A 20,093-nucleotide genomic window follows, 5' to 3' on the forward strand; every position below is an offset into this window, starting at 1 on the left:
CGGCACGGACGGGGGTAAGGAGGAGGAAGGAGGTGGAGGAGGGAGCCGCAGCAGCGCTTTGTTACTGGTGGAGGCGCTGCTGCCCCTCTGCTTCACTATAGGCTGTCTTCCGATAACAGCCTATAGTGAAGCAGAGGGGCAGCAGCAGCAGCGCCTCCACCAATGACACAGCGCTGCTGCGGCTCCCTCCTCCACCCCCCCCCCCCCTCCTCCTTCTCTCCTGCCCGGGAATCGTGACCAGAAGCTGCACCGAGGAGCCTGAGCCAGCGGAGAGGGTAAGTATAATTCTTCTTTCTTTCTTTCTTTCTTTCTTTCTTTCTTTCTTTCTTTCTTTCTTGGGACTGCCTGCCGCAATGTGGAAAAAGGGGGAATCTGCCTGCCGCTATGTGTAAAAATGGGGAATCTGCCAGCCGCAATGTGTAAAAAGGGGGAATTTGCCTGCCGCTATGTGTAAAAATGGGGAATCTGCCTGCCGCAATGTGTAAAAAGGGGCAATCTGCCTGCCGCTATGTGTAAAAATGGGGAATCTGCCGGCCGCAATGTGTAAAAATGAGGAATCTGCCTGCCGCTGTGTAAAAATGGGGAATCTGCCTGCCGCAATGTGGAAAAATGGGGAATCTGCCTGCCGCAATGTGTAAAAATGGGGAATCTGCCTGCCGCTATGTGTAAATAGGGGATATCTGCCTGCCGTTATGTGTAAAAAGGTGACGCTGTCTGCCGTTATGTGTAAAAAGTGTACGCTGTCTGCCGTTATGTGTAAAAAGTGTACGCTGTCTGCCGTAATGTGTAAAAAGGGGACGTTGTATGCCGTAATGTGTAAAAAGAGGGAAGCTGTCTGCCGTTATGTGTAAAAAGTGTACGCTGTCTGCTGCTATGTTTAACAAGGGCACGCTGTCTGCCGTTATGTGTAAAAAGTGTACGCTGTCTGCCGCTATGTGTAACAAGGGCACGCTGTCTGCCGTTATGTGTAAAAAGTGCATGCTGTCTGCCGTAATGTGTAAAAAGGGGGACGCTGTCTGCCGTAATGTGTAAAAAGGGGACGCTGTCTGCCGTAATGTGTAAAAAGAGGAATCTGTCCGCCGTAAGGTGTAAAAGGGTCTCTACCTGGTGTAGTGGTGCTACTGTGCGGTGTAATTTGAATAATGGAGACTACTGTGCACCGTTTTATGAATTGGTATTATTTTGTGGCCACACCCCTTCCCCACGAAGCCACACCACTATGTATTTTTGCGCGTGCCTACGGCGCGCACTGCCCCTGTTTTGCATGCAGGGGTGGGGCTCCGATGCCGTTTCTAGCACACAGTGCCAAAATGTCTAGTTATGGCACTGTTGCTAGGTATCCATTTCTCTGGCCCTGAGCAGGTCCCCCTCACCAGATCCTCTCCAGGGGTGAGGGGGTGGACTTGGATGGGATGGGGGGGGGGGGCAAAGCATTTTGTTGCACCTGGGCCCACCGCTCGCTAGTTCCGCCACTGGCCCAGACCAACTGTAAGGCTGGTGCCATGCATTGGCAGATGGGGCACTCCAGCAGTTGTGTTGTCTCTGGGCCTCTGCCTATAGGAGAACCTTTACAGCAAGTTGCTGTGGACCATTCAGGTCCCCTGCCTGTGCGGAGTAGATCGGGGAAGACACGCAGCCTCCCTGTAGTGGATGCCACACAGGATCCAGAGGTTGGTGGTCTGGCCGCCATCACTGTGTTACAGGTAGCAGACGTGGAGGTAAGAGCAGACCTAGGTGCCAGGGTAGGTTTCCCGAGTCATAGGTCGACAGAGGAGGATTGGAGGACAGGTTTGGCAGTTAGGGCAGACAGTTGCCAGATAGGAGTGACAGAGGTGCAGTGCCTGGGGTACCATGTGCGAGGAGACAGGGGTAGGTCCAAAGCAGAGTTGACCAGAGGCTGTCCCCGGCCCACATCACCCAGACAGGTACTGACCTTAAAACCTGTAAGGCCTTACGGAAATAAAAGGGCACCATCTATTAAATCCCATTTGGTTAGAAGTTCAATAGAAAATGATCCGAGACAAAGCATTCGCACTTTAGGTTTCCACAGATGTGGTACTTGCCTTATGTGCAGGACTGTACCATCAGATGAAAAAGTTGTAAAGAATTTTATAGTTAATGGAGTAGAGTATCCGATACGGGAATTTATTACATGTCATTCCAAAAATATTATTTATTTATTAGAATGTACCTGTGGTCTATATTATATAGGAAAAACCACACGAAATTTGAAGGTACGTTTGGCTGAACACATTTACAATATTCGCAAAGGGCAGCTGACCCATTCAGTATCTGCACACTTTAAAAATATACATGGGTCTAAGGAATGCCATATTAAGCGTTTTTGTGGTATACAACAAATATTATCAAAATGGAGAACAAGAGACGTAGATTCCCGTCTCTCAAAATCGGAAATGAAGTGGATATATTTGCTCAAAACCCTAATCCCGAATGGTCTTAATACTGATTTTGAAGTATCTTGTTTTTTAAAATAAATTTTTTAAATTTTTTTTTAAAATAAATTATTATCTTTTTTATAGATTGTTATCTTTCTAAAGTAATCTTTTTTGAATATTGATGCTGCTTTCTCTTTTGTTTGAGGTCTTAAACTTATTGGATACCATTGGACTCTTTGTTAAATTGATATGGATTCCTTAATATTGTTGTAATCGGACACAATATGGATACATTATAATGCATTGTGGAATATATAATGGAACGTAAGAACTCATGATTCCCATTGTAAACAATTCTATATGAACGTGGAGGCCATGGAACTCAAACACTACCGTTCCCTGGTAACGATGTATGTCATAATTGGACACTTCCGCTTATCAGTACGGACGTGGAACGCATAGCGGAACGCATGGATTTCCGGTTCCTGGTAACCACGGCGCATAATTGGACATAATTGGATACTTCCGTTAACCAGTACGAGCCGTGGAACGCATAGCGGAACGCAAGGACTTCCGGTTCCGGCTACTGCGGCGCGTAATTCAATCTACGGATTGCAACTAATTTGTAATTAGTTTGGGTCATAAATAGAGAACACAGCAAGGTTACCACACATGCTTCTGACGAAGGATCGAGGAGGATCCGAAACGCGTTAAGCACGGTGTGGTTCGTGAGTCCTGGACGGGTCCCCTGTGATGATCTCCGGTGCATGACACTTTCACCCGGGTTGTGTCAAATCCCTTTTCCATCTTGGGAACATCTGGAGGTTTTCCACTTAGACCAGAGAGGACTCTCATATTGGAGTGATGTATTATATGCTTTCATTCATTTTTTAAATTGTGAGTGCGTTTTTTTGTGAATAAAATTCCCCTTTTTTTTTAAGAAAGGTATTGCACCATGATTTGTCTTTCTGTGTAACCACCGCATTTGGTTGTAAAAAACGGTGGACGCAGGTTCTGTTTTATTCTACCAGGTTTTGGAAAAACCAGTGTTACATCCATAATTTGGCTATCCTGATTTTGGAAACTACTTGAGGATGTCTTGATATGCTTTAGAAACACCTGAATATTGTGAGTGTTTTGGGTTTATTAAAGAAGTAACACCCTTATATTTGCGTTATTACACGATCATCTGCTCTCTGTGCCTCTCACATACTCTGTCTCAAACTGAGTTTTGATACCGAGTGGGCACAGTTTCTTCTTGTTTTACCAGATTATTTCATAAGAAGATTTTGAACTATCCCATGGACTATCTTCCCTCATATGGGACTTAATCCAACTGGAGGATCATTTCAAGGGTGATTATCCATATTACTCTTTATTGGTTCAGATTTAGCGCCGTTGTGTTTTTGTTATAACTTTCCTTTTCCTTACGGACATGTTGTCACTGACTTTAGTTCTGTAGTGAACCCCCTTACAGAGATGACAAGGAAGGGCATCCCCAAGTCAGTAGACTTTGCACCCGCTTGTGAATTGGCATTCCAGTCATTGAAGAAGGCTCTAGTACTTGCTCCAGTGCTGATGGCGCGCATTCTTGACCGGGACGTTGTGGTATGAACTACTGCGCCACAGCACGGACTGGGAGCAGTACTGAGCCAGGAGGAGCCATATGGGCAGGAGCACCATGTGACCTGTTTGAGCAGAATACTGCTATGGTGGGAGGTGGGGTATGCCACAGTTGGGACACCTTGGGTGGTACTGGTATGTACATTGGACCAGTTTTTACTTTATTCATATAACTGGCCCCCACAGTGGTGACTTTCCACCCACCCATTAGGTGATTGCAACCTACCTTGGGGAAATCGGATAGACTTTTGTGGTGGAGCCTTGAACTTGGACTTCAGGTTTACTATTTGAACATTGTGCACCCACAAAGAAAGGCCCACTGCACTATGGATGAACTGTCTAGGCCAGAGCCTAAGCCCCCCAGGTAGCGTCCCCTTCACCCCAAGAGACTGCGGGACCAGGAGAAAATCATTGGGACATGACTCACCGGTTTTCCTGCTTGAATTGGGGGGGAGGAGTGTGGCCGGAGAAACCCCCAGCCACATGGATAATGGCAGCTGTGGCGCTGGAGAGGTTAACCCTCAGCTGCCATGCCCCATTTTAAATGGACAATGTGCACTAGGTGCCATTTTAAAAAGGAACACTTGGCTCTAGGCACCATGCACTATACATGACTAAATGTATGTTTAATAATGTGTCTTAATATGTTATATCGCTGCGCAGTTGGGGAATTATGGACTGCACGGTTATAGAACTGCATGGACAGAGCACTTATGAGAAAAGTACAAGGTATTTTGTTTCTAAAAGACCTTTACAATTGTACTTGAGACTAGAGATGAGCGGGTTCGGTTCCTCGGAATCCGAACCCGCCCGAACTTCAGGTTTTTTTACACGGGCCGAGCGACTCGGATCTTCCCGCCTTGCTCGGTTAACCCGAGCGCGCCCGAACGTCATCATCCCGCTGTCGGATTCTCGCGAGGCTCGTATTCTATCGCGAGACTCGGATTCTATATAAGGAGCCGCGCGTCGCCGCCATTTTCACACGTGCATTGAGATTGATAGGGAGAGGACGTGGCTGGCGTCCTCTCCATTTAGACTAGAGTACAAGAGAGAGACACAAATTTTGGGGAGCATATTATTAGGAGGAGTACTACTTGCTGCTGATAGTGTGACCAGTGACCACCAGTTTAATTAATCCGTTCTCTGCCTGAAAAAAAACGATACACAGTGTGACACAGTCACATTCCATATCTGTGCTCAGCCCAGTGTGCTGCATCATATGTAATACTGTATATCATTATCTGACTGTGCTGAGTGCTCACTGCTCACACAGCTTAATTGTGGGGGAGACTGGGGAGCAGTTATAGCAGGAGTACATATTTTAAGTACAGTGCACACTTTTGCTGCCAGAGTGCCACTGCCAGTGTGACTGACCAGTGACCACTGACCACCAGTATTGTGATTGTCTGCTGACCACCAGTATATTGTGATTGTCTGCCTGAAAAAGTTAAACACTCGTCGTGTGGTGTTTTTATAAACGCATTCTGCAGACAGTGTCCAGCAGGTCCGTCATTACTAATATATACCTGTCCGGCTGCAGTACTAGTGTGATATATATATATATTTTAATTTTAATTTTATCTCATTATCATCCAGTCTATATTAGCAGCAGACACAGTACGGTAGTCCACGGCTGTAGCTACCTCTGTGTCGGCAGTCGCTCGTCCATCCATAATTGTATACCACCTACCCGTGTTTTTTTTTTTTTCTATCTTCTTGATACTAGTAGCTTACTTTAGGAGTCTGCAGTGCTGAGTCTGACAGACAGTGTCCAGCAGGTCCGTCATTACATAATATATACCTGTCCGGCTGCAGTACTAGTGTGATATATATATATATATTTTAATTTTATCTCATTATCATCCAGTCTATATTAGCAGCAGACACAGTACGGTAGTCCACGGCTGTAGCTACCTCTGTGTCGGCAGTCGCTCGTCATCCATAAGTATACTAGTATCCATCCATCTCCATTGTTTACCTGAGGTGCCTTTTAGTTGTGCCTATTAAAATATGGAGAACAAAAATGTTGAGGTTCCAAAAATAGGGAAAGATCAAGATCGACTTCCACCTCGTGCTGAAGCTGCTGCCACTAGTCATGGCCGAGATGATGAAATGCCATCAACGTCGTCTGCCAAGGCCGATGCCCAATGTCATAGTACAGAGCATGTAAAATCCAAAACACCAAATATCAGTAAAAAAAGGACTCAAAAATCTAAAATAAAATTGTCGGAGGAGAAGCGTAAACTTGCCAATATGCCATTTACCACACGGAGTGGCAAGGAACGGCTGAGGCCCTGGCCTATGTTCATGGCTAGTGGTTCAGCTTCACATGAGGATGGAAGCACTCAGCCTCTCGCTAGAAAAATGAAAAGACTCAAGCTGGCAAAAGCACAGCAAAGAACTGTGCGTTCTTCGAAATCCCAAATCCACAAGGAGAGTCCAATTGTGTCGGTTGCGATGCCTGACCTTCCCAACACTGGACGTGAAGAGCATGCGCCTTCCACCATTTGCACGCCCCCTGCAAGTGCTGGAAGGAGCACCCGCAGTCCAGTTCCTGATAGTCAGATTGAAGATGTCAGTGTTGAAGTACACCAGGATGAGGAGGATATGGGTGTTGCTGGCGCTGGGGAGGAAATTGACAAGGAGGATTCTGATGGTGAGGTGGTTTGTTTAAGTCAGGCACCCGGGGAGACACCTGTTGTCCGTGGGAGGAATATGGCCATTGACATGCCTGGTGAAAATACCAAAAAAATCAGCTCTTCGGTGTGGAAGTATTTCACCAGAAATGCGGACAACATTTGTCAAGCCGTGTGTTGCCTTTGTCAAGCTGTAATAAGTAGGGGTAAGGACGTTAACCACCTCGGAACATCCTCCCTTATACGTCACCTGCAGCGCATTCATAATAAGTCAGTGACAAGTTCAAAAACTTTGGGCGACAGCGGAAGCAGTCCACTGACCAGTAAATCCCTTCCTCTTGTAACCAAGCTCACGCAAACCACCCCACCAACTCCCTCAGTGTCAATTTCCTCCTTCCCCAGGAATGCCAATAGTCCTGCAGGCCATGTCACTGGCAATTCTGACGAGTCCTCTCCTACCTGGGATTCCTCCGATGCATCCTTGCGTGTAACGCCTACTGCTGCTGGCGCTGCTGTTGTTGCTGCTGGGAGTCGATGGTCATCCCAGAGGGGAAGTCGTAAGCCCACTTTTACTACTTCCACCAAGCAATTGACTGTCCAACAGTCCTTTGCGAGGAAGATGAAATATCACAGCAGTCATCCTGTTGCAAAGCGGATAACTGAGGCCTTGACAACTATGTTGGTGTTAGACGTGCGTCCGGTATCCGCCGTTAGTTCACAGGGAACTAGACAATTTCTTGAGGTAGTGTGCCCCCGTTACCAAATACCATCTAGGTTCCACTTCTCTAGGCAGGCGATACCGAGAATGTACACGGACGTCAGAAAAAGACTCACCAGTGTCCTAAAAAATGCAGTTGTACCCAATGTCCACTTAACCACGGACATGTGGACAAGTGGAGCAGGGCAGGGTCAGGACTATATGACTGTGACAGCCCACTGGGTAGATGTATGGACTCCCGCCGCAAGAACAGCAGCATCTCGCAAACGCCAACTCTTTCCTAGGCAGGCTACGCTTTGTATCACCGGTTTCCAGAATACGCACACAGCTAAAAACCTCTTACGGCAACTGAGGAAGATCATCGCGGAATGGCTTACCCCAATTGGACTCTCCTGTGGATTTGTGGCATCGGACAACGCCAGCAATATTGTGTGTGCATTAAATATGGGCAAATTCCAGCACGTCCCATGTTTTGCACATACCTTGAATTTGGTGGTGCAGAATTATTTAAAAAACGAGAGGGGCGTGCAAGAGATGCTGTCGGTGGCCAGAAGAATTGTGGGACACTTTCGGCGTACAGGCACCACGTACAGAAGACTGGAGCACCACCAAAAACGCCTGAACCTGCCCTGCCATCATCTGAAGCAAGAAGTGGTAACGAGGTGGAATTCAACCCTATATATGCTTCAGAGGTTGGAGGAGCAGCAAAAGGCCATTCAAGCCTATACAATTGAGCACGATATAGGAGGTGGAATGCACCTGTCTCAAGCGCAGTGGAGAATGATTTCAACGTTGTGCAAGGTTCTGCAACCTTTTGAACTTGCCACACGTGAAGTCAGTTCAGACACTGCCAGCCTGAGTCAGGTCATTCCCCTCATCAGGCTTTTGCAGAAGAAGCTGGAGACATTGAAGGAGGAGCTAACACAGAGCGATTCCGCTAGGCATGTGGGACTTGTGGATGGAGCCCTTAATTCGCTTAACAAGGATTCACGGGTGGTCAATCTGTTGAAATCAGAGCACTACATTTTGGCCACCGTGCTCGATCCTAGATTTAAAACCTACCTTGGATCTCTCTTTCCGGCACACACAAGTCTGCTGGGGTTCAAAGACCTGCTGGTGAGAAAATTGTCAAGTCAAGCGGAACGCGACCTGTCAACATCTCCTCCTTCACATTCTCCCGCAACTGGGGGTGCGAGGAAAAGGCTCAGAATTCCGAGCCCACCCGCTGGCGGTGATGCAGGGCAGTCTGGAGCGACTGCTGATGCTGACATCTGGTCCGGACTGAAGGACCTGACAACGATTACGGACATGTCGTCTACTGTCACTGCATATGATTCTCTCCCCATTGAAAGAATGGTGGAGGATTATATGAGTGACCACATCCAAGTAGGCACGTCAGACAGTCCGTACTTATACTGGCAGGAAAAAGAGGCAATTTGGAGGCCCTTGCACAAACTGGCTTTATTCTACCTAAGTTGCCCTCCCACAAGTGTGTACTCCGAAAGAGTGTTTAGTGCCGCCGCTCACCTTGTCAGCAATCGGCGTACGAGGTTACTTCCAGAAAATGTGGAGAAGATGATGTTCATTAAAATGAATTATAATCAATTCCTCCGTGGAGACATTGACCAGCAGCAATTGCCTCCACAAAGTACACAGGGAGCTGAGATGGTGGATTCCAGTGGGGACGAATTGATAATCTGTGAGGAGGGGGATGTACACGGTGATATATCGGAGGATGATGATGAGGTGGACATCTTGCCTCTGTAGAGCCAGTTTGTGCAAGGAGAGATTAATTGCTTCTTTTTTGGTGGGGGTCCAAACCAACCCGTCATTTCAGTCACAGTCGTGTGGCAGACCCTGTCACTGAAATGATGGGTTGGTTAAAGTGTGCATGTCCTGTTTATACAACATAAGGGTGGGTGGGAGGGCCCAAGGACAATTCCATCTTGCACCTCTTTTTTCTTTCATTTTTCTTTGCGTCATGTGCTGTTTGGGGAGTATTTTTTTGAAGGGCCATCCTGCGTGACACTGCAGTGCCACTCCTAGGGGTATATTTACTAAGCTCCCGATTTTGACCGAGATGCCGTTTTTTCTTCAAAGTGTCATCTCGGTTAATCTCGGTCATTTACTAAACACTAATCACGGCAGTGATGAGGGCATTCGTAATTTTTTGCAAGTTCAGGTAAAAAATTACGAATGAATACACCATCGGTCAAAACGCGGCTGTTTAAGTATGAATCTCGGTCATTTACTAAGAAGTGCAAAGCCAAAAAAGAACAAACACTGCCGTGAAAAATTACAACTCGTAAAAAAGTGCTAAAAAAAAACAGACCTTTTTTTTTTATTCGTGATTGGATAGGCATGCACGGATCCATGAGATCCGTGCATGTATATCAGTGGGAAGGGGTGGGAAAGTGCTTATTTTTTCAAAAAAAATTGCGTGGGGTCCCCCCTCCTAAGCATAACCAGCCTCGGGCTCTTTGAGCCGATCCTGGTTGCAGAAATATGGTGAAAAAAATGACAGGGGTTCCCCCATATTTAAGCAACCAGCATCGGGCTCTGCGCCTGGTCCTGGTCCCAAAAATACGGGGGACAAAAAGAGTAGGGGTCCCCCATATTTTTAAAACCAGCACCGGGCTCCACTAGCTGGACAGATAATGCCACAGCCGGGGGTCACTTTTATACAGCGCCCTGCGGCCGTGGCATCAAAAATCCAACTAGTCACCCCTGGCCGGGGTACCCTGGGGGAGTGGGAACCCCTTCAATCAAGGGGTCCCCCCCCCCCCAGCCACCCAAGGGCCAGGGGTGAAGCCCGAGGCTGTCCCCCCCCATCCAATGGGCTGCGGATGGGAGGGCTGATAGCCTTTGTTGTAAAATAAAAGATATTGTTTTTAGTAGCAGTACTACAAGTCCCAGCAAGCCTCCCCCGCATGCTGGTACTTGGAGAACCACAAGTACCAGCATGCGGCGGAAAAACGGGCCCGCTGGTACCTGTAGTACTACCACTAAAAAAATACCCAAAAAAACACAAGACACACACACCGTGAAAGTATAATTTTATTACATACATACACACATACATACATACATACTTACCTTATGTTCCCACGCAGGTCGGTCCTCTTCTCCAGTAGAATCCAAGGGGTACCTGTTGAAGAAATTCTACTCACCAGATCCAGTGGTCCAGGCTCCTCGGCAAATCCAGGGTTAATCCACGTACTTGAATAAAACAAAAAAACGGTTGCCCGACCACGAACTGAAAGGTGACCCATGTTTGCACATGGGTCACCTTCCCACGAATGCCAGAAACCCACTTTGCCTTCTGGCTAAGTGGGTTTCTTCAGCCAATCAGGGAGTGCCACGTTGTAGCACTCTACTGATCAGCTGTGTGCTCCTGTCCTCACTGACAGGCGGCACACGGCAGTGTTACAATGTAGCGCCTATGCGCTACATTGTAACCAATGATGTGAACTTTGTGCCCTGCGGTTGACCTAAAGTGACGTCACCGCTGAGCAGAAAGTTCCCATCATTGGTTACAATGTAGCGCATAGGCGCTACATTGTAACACTGCCGCGTGCTGCCTGTCAGTGAAGACAGGAGCACACAGCTGATCAGGAGAGTGCTACAACGTGGCACTCCCTGATTGGCTGAAGAAACCCACTTAGCCAGAAGGCAAAGTGGGTTTCTGGCATTCGGGGCAAGGTGACCCATGTGCAAACATGGGTCACCTTTCAGTTCGTGGTCGTGACAGCGTTTTTTTGTTTTATTCAAGTACGTGGATTAACCCTGGATTTGCCGAGGAGCCTGGACCACTGGATCTGGTGAGTAGAATTTCTTCAACAGGTACCCCTTGGATTCTACTGGAGAAGAGGACCGACCTGCGTGAGAACATAAGGTAAGTATGTATGTATGTATGTGTGTATGTATGTAATAAAATTATACTTTCACGGTGTGTGTGTCTTGTGTTTTTTTGGGTATTTTTTTAGTGGTAGTACTACAGGTACCAGCGGGCCCGTTTTTCCGCCGCATGCTGGTACTTGTGGTTCTCCAAGTACCAGCATGCGGGGGAGGCTTGCTGGGACTTGTAGTACTGCTACTAAAAACAATATCTTTTATTTTACAACAAAGGCTATCAGCCCTCCCATCCGCAGCCCATTGGATGGGGGGGGACAGCCTCGGGCTTCACCCCTGGCCCTTGGGTGGCTGGGGGGGGGGGACCCCTTGATTGAAGGGGTTCCCACTCCCCCAGGGTACCCCGGCCAGGGGTGACTAGTTGGATTTTTGATGCCACGGCCGCAGGGCGCTGTATAAAAGTGACCCCCGGCTGTGGCATTATCTGTCCAGCTAGTGGAGCCCGGTGCTGGTTTTAAAAATACGGGGGACCCCTACTCTTTTTGTCCCCCGTATTTTTGGGACCAGGACCAGGCGCAGAGCCCGATGCTGGTTGCTTAAATATGGGGGAACCCCTGTCATTTTTTTTACCATATTTCTGCAACCAGGATCGGCTCAAAGAGCCCGAGGCTGGTTATGCTTAGGAGGGGGGACCCCACGCATTTTTTTTTGGGATTTTACATTGTTTAATTAAAAAAAAAAAAAAAAAAGAACCCCAGCACGGATCACACAGATCCGGCCGAGATTGATTGTTAAAAAAAACGGCAGTGTTTTGCTAATCACTGCCGTAAAATTAGGTAAAAAAAAACGAATGACATCGACATCGGAAGAAAAGAAAAACCCGAATACGACAGCTTAGTAAATCCATCGTAATAAATTCAAAAAGTTGCAGTTTTACACTGTCGATGTCATTCGTGATTGAACTTTGACCTATTTTCGGAAATTACGAATGTTAGTAAATGTACCCCCTAGATGGGCCAGGTGTTTGTGTCGGCCACTAGGGTCGCTTATCTTACTCACACAGCTACCTCATTGCGCCTCTTTTTTTCTTTGCGTCATGTGCTGTTTGGGGAGTGTTTTTTGGAAGGGCCATTCTGCGTGACACTGCAGTGCCACTCCTAGATGGGCCAGGTGTTTGTGTCGGCCACTAGGGTCGCTTATCTTACTCACACAGCTACCTCATTGCGCCTCTTTTTTTCTTTGCGTCATGTGCTGTTTGGGGAGTGTTTTTTGGAAGGGCCATCCTGCGTGACACTGCAGTGCCACTCCTAGATGGGCCAGGTGTTTGTGTCGGCCACTAGGGTCACTTAGCTTACTCACACAGCTACCTCATTGCGCCTCTTTTTTTCTTTGCGTCATGTGCTGTTTGGGGAGTGTTTTTTGGAAGGGCCATCCTGCGTGACACTGCAGTGCCACTCCTAGATGGGCCAGGTGTTTGTGTCGGCCACTAGGGTCGCTTAGCTTAGTCATCCAGCGACCTCGGTGCAAATTTTAGGACTAAAAATAATATTGTGAGGTGTGAGGTGTTCAGAATAGACTGAAAATGAGTGGAAATTATGGTTTTTGAGGTTAATAATACTTTGGGATCAAAATGACCCCCAAATTCTATGATTTAAGCTTTTTTTTAGTGTTTTTTGAAAAAAACACCCGAATCCAAAACACACCCGAATCCGACAAAAAAAATTCGGTGAGGTTTTGCCAAAACGCGGTCGAACCCAAAACACGGCCGCGGAACCGAACCCAAAACCAAAACACAAAACCCGAAAAATTTCAAGTGCACATCTCTACTTGAGACACGTTTGCATAGGAAGTTGTATGTTAATGGTCCTAGCTAAAGCAGGGTGGCGATTAGCAGGCCTTTTGGTGGGCAAACATTTTCTTTCAGGTACAAATGAAGGTTTGGAAAGAAGACTGTGCTTTCAGTATCTCCTGTGGTGTGATAAGTCAAAACTGGTTTTGCATGGAGACACAAGTGGCTGCTAAATCAGATTGTGTTTTTTGAATGCAAACTAGTGGGTTTCGTTTAACAACAGTTTGATGTAACATTTTCTAGGCTGCATTATGTGTGATGCAGATTATGTTTAACTTATAAGAACGTTGTCTACAGTATGTGTGAGAGGATAAATGCAATGGAAATTCAAGTTATATTTACATTTGTATAGAATTTCTAATTCTTAACTTTTGAAATGTAAATTGTATTTATTTATATTTTGTGCGATAACCTGATTGGTTGGAGAAGACAGGGAGGGCTTACCCCCCTGTGGTACTGTGTGTAGAACTGAGATAAAAAGAGGAGGCCTGTGAGCCTCCAGAGTGTATTATACCAGTTTCATTCTGCTGTAACATCTTGCTGTATTGCTGAGTCTTTTTGAAGTCATACTTACCTACTTTTTGGCTGCTCCCTCCGAGGGGGCGTGGAGGAGGCGGTACGGGGGTGTGGTGACATGTATGCAGCGTTGTAGCCACGCTCCTGCTCTGTAATGGCCACATTAATGGTATTTCAGAGCGGGGTTACGATGGTGCGAATAACGCGATCGCATCATCACCCCTCACCTTTTTTCTATTTAACAGGCTGAAAGTGGTGGGGGGCCTTTCCGGGAGAGTGGGCAAGTATGCTCAAAGTTCCGCCTTCCACCAGCTACCGGCAGGGGTCTAGTCAAGCAACTAGTGGGGATTCGTCAACACCACACCCGGGTGTCAGGTCCGGGTGTTTTTGTGAATCCGTTAACCTGGAACCAACCACAGGGGTAGGTGCTGGGGTATGAAGAAAACAGGGAGGACGAAGGAAGTTCCGTTTCATATATTTATTAAAGTAACAATTCAGTAAGGAGTTAAATGACTAGTTGTTAATCATCATTATACTGAAGTATTGCAGGAATGACAGAAATAATATGCAAGAGAAAACTCAGAAATAAATAAAAGAAATGTTCATGGAAACATATGCAAAAACAAGCTGAAGAATAAATGTTGAATTGTCCAAATATAAACAGGCTTTGATGCTGAACTGCAGATTGTGTTTAACTGGTTAATGCAGACATGGAGAATTAACTGTAAGAATTTGCAATGGAGTTTTAAGAGTTAACTGAGAGACTGTGAAGAATTATCCTTGTAATGACAACATAGAAAAAGTACTGAATTGGGTTACTTGCGGGTTCCGGAGATCACTGTGAAACTGTAGTAGATGGCGAGGTGATGAATGGGTTAAATGCAGAGTTGAACAAACGAACAGCTGAGGGAATTGGAATCCTCCAGACTTTGTATGATAAGCAGACACACAAGGTAACCTCATGCAGGACACTGGGAATCCAAGTATTTCCAATAGGTGTGCAATTGACTGATAGCACAATGGAGAGCCGGTAGATCTTTGGCAGTGAAGGCTGCAAAACGGACCTCTGGGAACGGAGGCGATATCTGGACCACGGGAATCACACAGGAATGCACGGAGAGAGTTCAGAGCTAGAGCACAGCTTTGATACAACAAAGCACTGGCCCAGAGTGACATAATCCCAGCCTACTTAAAGGCAGCACAAGCACGGGATTGGCTTACACCTGCCCACAGGTGTTTTCACAAGTGCTCAGTATTAGCTATTTGGTCTCCAACATGGCCACCTCCTATACAGCAGACACACCGCAGTGCCTTAGGCCATTTGGTCCCCGCACTCACAGTTCCCAGACTCTGCATTACCTGTGCCATTGATCACGCCGTGTCCCCACACGGGCGCACAGCACCGCGAGCAACCGCACTGGCAACGGATGAACCCCAGAACCCGCAAAGGTGAGAGACCGGTTCGTGACAGTACCCCCTCTTCTACGGGTGGTCTCCGAACACCTTTGAACCTTGTCAGGATTTTTGGAGAAGTATTTCTGTACCAGTCTTGGAGCATGAACATCTTCAGAGAAAACCCAGGATCTCTCCTCCGGGCCGTAACCCTTCCAGTCGACCAGAAACTGTAAACGTCCATATCGGGAACGTGAGTCCACAATCTCTTTAACTTCAAATTCCTCATTCTGCAAAGAGTGAACTTTAGGAGATTTGGACTGGGTAGTACGGAACTTATTGAGAATCAAAGGCTTCAGTAAAGATGTATGAAAGGCGTTAGGAATTCTCAAAGACGATGGCAGCTTGACTTTGTATGACACAGGGTTGAGTACCTTTACAATGGGAAATGGACCAATAAACCTGGGAGCAAATTTCTTAGAAGGAACTTTGAACTTGAGATTGCGCGTAGAAATCCAAACTTGGTCTCCCACTTTGTAATTCGGTACAGCTTTACGTTTTTTATCTGCAAAAGATTTATAACGAGCGGAAGTTTTGACCAAGGACTTACGTACACAACTCCAGATGCTAGATAGACGTTGAAGCTCTTGATCTGCCGCTGGGACCTCTAGGGCTGGCAATGGATGAAACTCTGGCACACGAGGATGAAAGCCGAAGTTAATATAAAAGGGCGTAGATTCTGAAGATGAATGGAAGAGATTATTATGAGCAAATTCTGCCAATGGAAGGTAGTCAACCCAGTCATCCTGTGAGGACGATATATATAGCCGGAGAAATGTTTCAAGGTCTTGGTTGACTCTCTCAGTTTGTCCATCTGTCTGAGGATGATATGCAGAAGAAAAGTTCAACTTGACATTTAAAGATGAACAAAGCGACCTCCAAAACTTGGCCACAAACTGTGTTCCCCGATCAGAAACAATTTCTCGAGGAAGGCCATGCAACTTGAAGATTTCAGAGATGAACAATTTGGCTAGTAAAGGGGCTGATGGTAACCCAGTTAATGGAATGAAATGTGCCATTTTCGAAAATCGATCCACTATCACCCAAATGGTATTTCGCCCTTTTGATGGAGGTAGATCGGTCACGAAATCCATTGAGATATGAGTCCATGGTTGTTTGGGTATGGATAGTGGATGTAACAAACCTGGTGGAGAACTTCTTGGACTCTTATGTTGGGCACATTTAGGACATGCTGCTATAAACTCTTGGACATCGGCTTTGAGACGTGGCCACCAATAAGACTGTTGAATAAACTTGAGAGTCTTTAGAACCCCAGGATGACCCATGAAGGAAGAGGAGTGAGCCCAGGTAAGCAGCCGTTTTCGAAGACTTGTGGCGACAAAGGTCTTGCCAGGCGGAGGAACTGGAGAGGTTCGAGTCATTAAAAAGGACCTAGGATTCACAATGGCTTGATTCGTGGTAGCATCATTTAATTCAGAAGAAGCAAAGGACCGGGAAAGGGCATCTGCCTTTTTGTTCTGAGACCCTGGACGATAGGTGAGTTTGAAATCAAATCGTGAGAAGAAAAGCGCCCATCGGGCTTGTCGTGGATTCAAACACTGAGCTGACTGCAGATACAGAAGATTCTTATGATCAGTATAAACTGTAATGCGATGTTGAGCTCCTTCTAGAAGGTATCTCCACTCCTCAAATGCCAACTTGATGGCAAGTAACTCTTGCTCACCGATTGCATAATTACGTTCTGCCGGGAGGAACTTACGGGAGAAATATCCGCAGGGATGGACCTTTTTATCTTCAAAGACTTGTGACAACACAGCTCCTACTGCTTCTGTAGATGCATCCACCTCTAGTAGAAAGGGACGATTCAACTCAGGCTGTCGAAGAATGGGGGCTGACACAAAGGCTTGCTTTAAATCAGAGAAGGCTTTGATTGCTTCTGAAGACCAGTTCGTAGGATTTGCTCCCTTACGAGTTAGGGCTGTGATGGGAGCAGCTAACGTAGAATAATTCTTAATGAATCTCCTATAGAAATTAGCAAAGCCGAGAAATCGCTGAATCCCCTTGAGAGTTGTAGGAGTGGACCAATCTCGGATAGCTTGTACCTTACCGGGATCCATACATAGCTCTGATCCAGAAATGATGTAACCAAGGAACGGTATGGAAGATACTTCAAAAGTGCACTTCTCTAACTTACAATAAAGTTGATTTTTCCTCAGACGTGTCAGTACCTCTTTAACTTGGTGACGGTGAGACTTTATATCCCTAGAGAATATTAGGATATCATCCAGGTACACTACTAGACACTTGTAGAGAAGATCACGAAAAAGTTCATTCACATAGCTTTGAAAAACTGCAGGTGCATTACAAAGACCGAAAGGCATTACAAGGTATTCGTAATGCCCATCCCGGGTATTAAAAGCAGTCTTCCACTCGTCCCCTTCTCGGATGCGGATTAAATTGTAGGCCCCTCGGAGATCCAGTTTTGTAAACACAGTAGCTCCTTTTACCCGGTCAAATAATTCTGGAATTAAGGGTAATGGATACTTGTTTTTCACAGTGATCTCATTGAGTCCACGGTAATCTATGCATGGTCGTAACCCACCGTCCTTCTTCTTAACGAAAAAGAATCCGGCTCCTGCAGGTGAAGAAGATGGTCTGATAAATCCTTTGGTTAGATTTTCTTGTATATAATCAGACATAGCTTGCGTCTCTGGGATGGATAGCGGATAAATTCGTCCCCTAGGAGGTGTTTTACCCGGAACCAGGACAATTGGGCAGTCCCATTCGCGATGAGGAGGTAGAGAGTCTGCTGCTTGTTTACTGAAAACATCCGCAAAGGATTGATACACCGGAGGTAGGTCGGGAAGGCTGATTGACCGGAGAGGTACAATTGAGGCTAAACAGTTCTTGGTACAAGATTTACCCCATGAAAGGACTTCCATGGTTTGCCAATTAAGTTGAGGGTTATGTTTCTGCAGCCAAGGTAAACCAAGTATCACATCTTGAGAGGCTTTGGGAATCACGTAGAAGGAGAGGTATTCGGAATGGAGCACACCAACTTTCATCTTGAGACATACGGTTCGATGAGTAATTATACCATCTGGAATTCGACTTCCATCCACTGCTGTAACGGCAACTGCTGCTTCCAGAGGCATGGTTTGAACTTTAGACCGCATGACAAAGGCTGAGGAGATGAAGTTCTCGGCTGCCCCAGAATCTAGGAGAGCTGAAACTTTCACTGTAGAACTTGGCACTTCTAATTGAATAGACAAGGTCGGCTCTTTCCCAGAACGTGATTCTAGAGTAACTCCTAGCTTAACCTCTCTTGAATAAGCTAGGAGCGAGAGTTTCCCGGTCGGAGTTTGCAGAATTTAACTAAGTGTTCAGAGGACCCACAGTACATGCAGAGGTTACCCTGTCGACGACGAAGTCGTTCCTCTTCTGTGAGGCGAGAGCGCCCAATCTGCATAGGTTCGTCTGTCGTTACCGGAGACTGTGATGAAGAATCTTGTCGAGGCCTAGGATGATAACGTGGACTGGATCGCTCTGCCCTGGATTTCTCTAAACATCGCTCCCTGTAGCGTAGGTCAAGTTTGTTACAGAGAGAAATCAATTCATCCAGTTTAGTTGGCACATCCCGGATAGTTAAATCGTCCTTGATTCTCTCAGAAAGTCCATTCCAAAACGCGGCGATCAGGGCCTCCTCATTCCAGTTTAACTCTGAAGACAACGTGCGAAACTGAACAATATATTGATTGACAGGACGTAAACCTTGACGTAGACGGAGAATCTCCAAAGATGCTGAGGTGGTCCTGCCGGGTTCGTCAAAGATTCTCCGGAAAGAAGATACAAACTCTTTGTAATTAGAGAGGATAGGATCACCTCTCTCCCATAATGGTGATGCCCACTCCAGAGCCTGACCGGAGAGGAGGGCAATAATATATGCGACCTTAGAACGAGCTGATGGGAAACTGGCGGACATCAGTTCGAACTGGATCTCGCATTGATTCAGGAATCCCCTGCAAAGTTTTGGAGTTCCGTCAAACTTACTCGGAGAGGGTAACTGCAAGCGGGACGTAGGCAGCATCACAGGAGAAGCTGTAGTGGTAACTGGGACAACCGGAGTTGGAATCTGGACTTGAGACGTTTTAATTGCTGTATGAAGAGTCTCTAAACGGTCTGCCATAGTTTGCATAAACTGCACTATTTGTGTCTGTATAGACTCCTGGTTTTCCAGACGGGAAAGGATATTTGACGTAGCACCGCCTCCTGCGAATTGGTCACTTGACGGATCCATGTGGCCAGTGCTTACTGTCAGGTCCGGGTGTTTTTGTGAATCCGTTAACCTGGAACCAACCACAGGGGTAGGTGCTGGGGTATGAAGAAAACAGGGAGGACGAAGGAAGTTCCGTTTCATATATTTATTAAAGTAACAATTCAGTAAGGAGTTAAATGACTAGTTGTTAATCATCATTATACTGAAGTATTGCAGGAATGACAGAAATAATATGCAAGAGAAAACTCAGAAATAAATAAAAGAAATGTTCATGGAAACATATGCAAAAACAAGCTGAAGAATAAATGTTGAATTGTCCAAATATAAACAGGCTTTGATGCTGAACTGCAGATTGTGTTTAACTGGTTAATGCAGACATGGAGAATTAACTGTAAGAATTTGCAATGGAGTTTTAAGAGTTAACTGAGAGACTGTGAAGAATTATCCTTGTAATGACAACATAGAAAAAGTACTGAATTGGGTTACTTGCGGGTTCCGGAGATCACTGTGAAACTGTAGTAGATGGCGAGGTGATGAATGGGTTAAATGCAGAGTTGAACAAACGAACAGCTGAGGGAATTGGAATCCTCCAGACTTTGTATGATAGGCAGACAGACAAGGTAACCTCATGCAGGACACTGGGAATCCAAGTATTTCCAATAGGTGTGCAATTGACTGATAGCACAATGGAGAGCCGGTAGATCTTTGGCAGTGAAGGCTGCAAAACGGACCTCTGGGAACGGAGGCGATATCTGGACCACGGGAATCACACAGGAATGCACGGAGAGAGTTCAGAGCTAGAGCACAGCTTTGA

At 46.3% G+C, this 20,093-nt stretch overlaps 1 protein-coding gene across 1 annotated transcript in view; it reads left to right on the plus strand.

Moving 5' to 3' along the window:
- The first annotated feature begins 1,837 nt into the window (after positions 1 to 1,837).
- Positions 1,838 to 20,093, plus strand: part of LOC134988793 (transient receptor potential cation channel subfamily M member 2-like) — a 734,670-nt gene continuing 716,414 nt past the window's right edge. The window contains exon 1 of the mRNA XM_063950575.1: positions 1,838 to 1,925. The gene's annotated coding sequence lies outside the window, so the exon portion shown is untranslated. The remainder of the gene's footprint in view (positions 1,926 to 20,093) is intronic.

This window comes from Pseudophryne corroboree, chromosome 2 (assembly GCF_028390025.1).
Source record: "Pseudophryne corroboree isolate aPseCor3 chromosome 2, aPseCor3.hap2, whole genome shotgun sequence".
NCBI lineage: Eukaryota > Metazoa > Chordata > Amphibia > Anura > Myobatrachidae > Pseudophryne > Pseudophryne corroboree.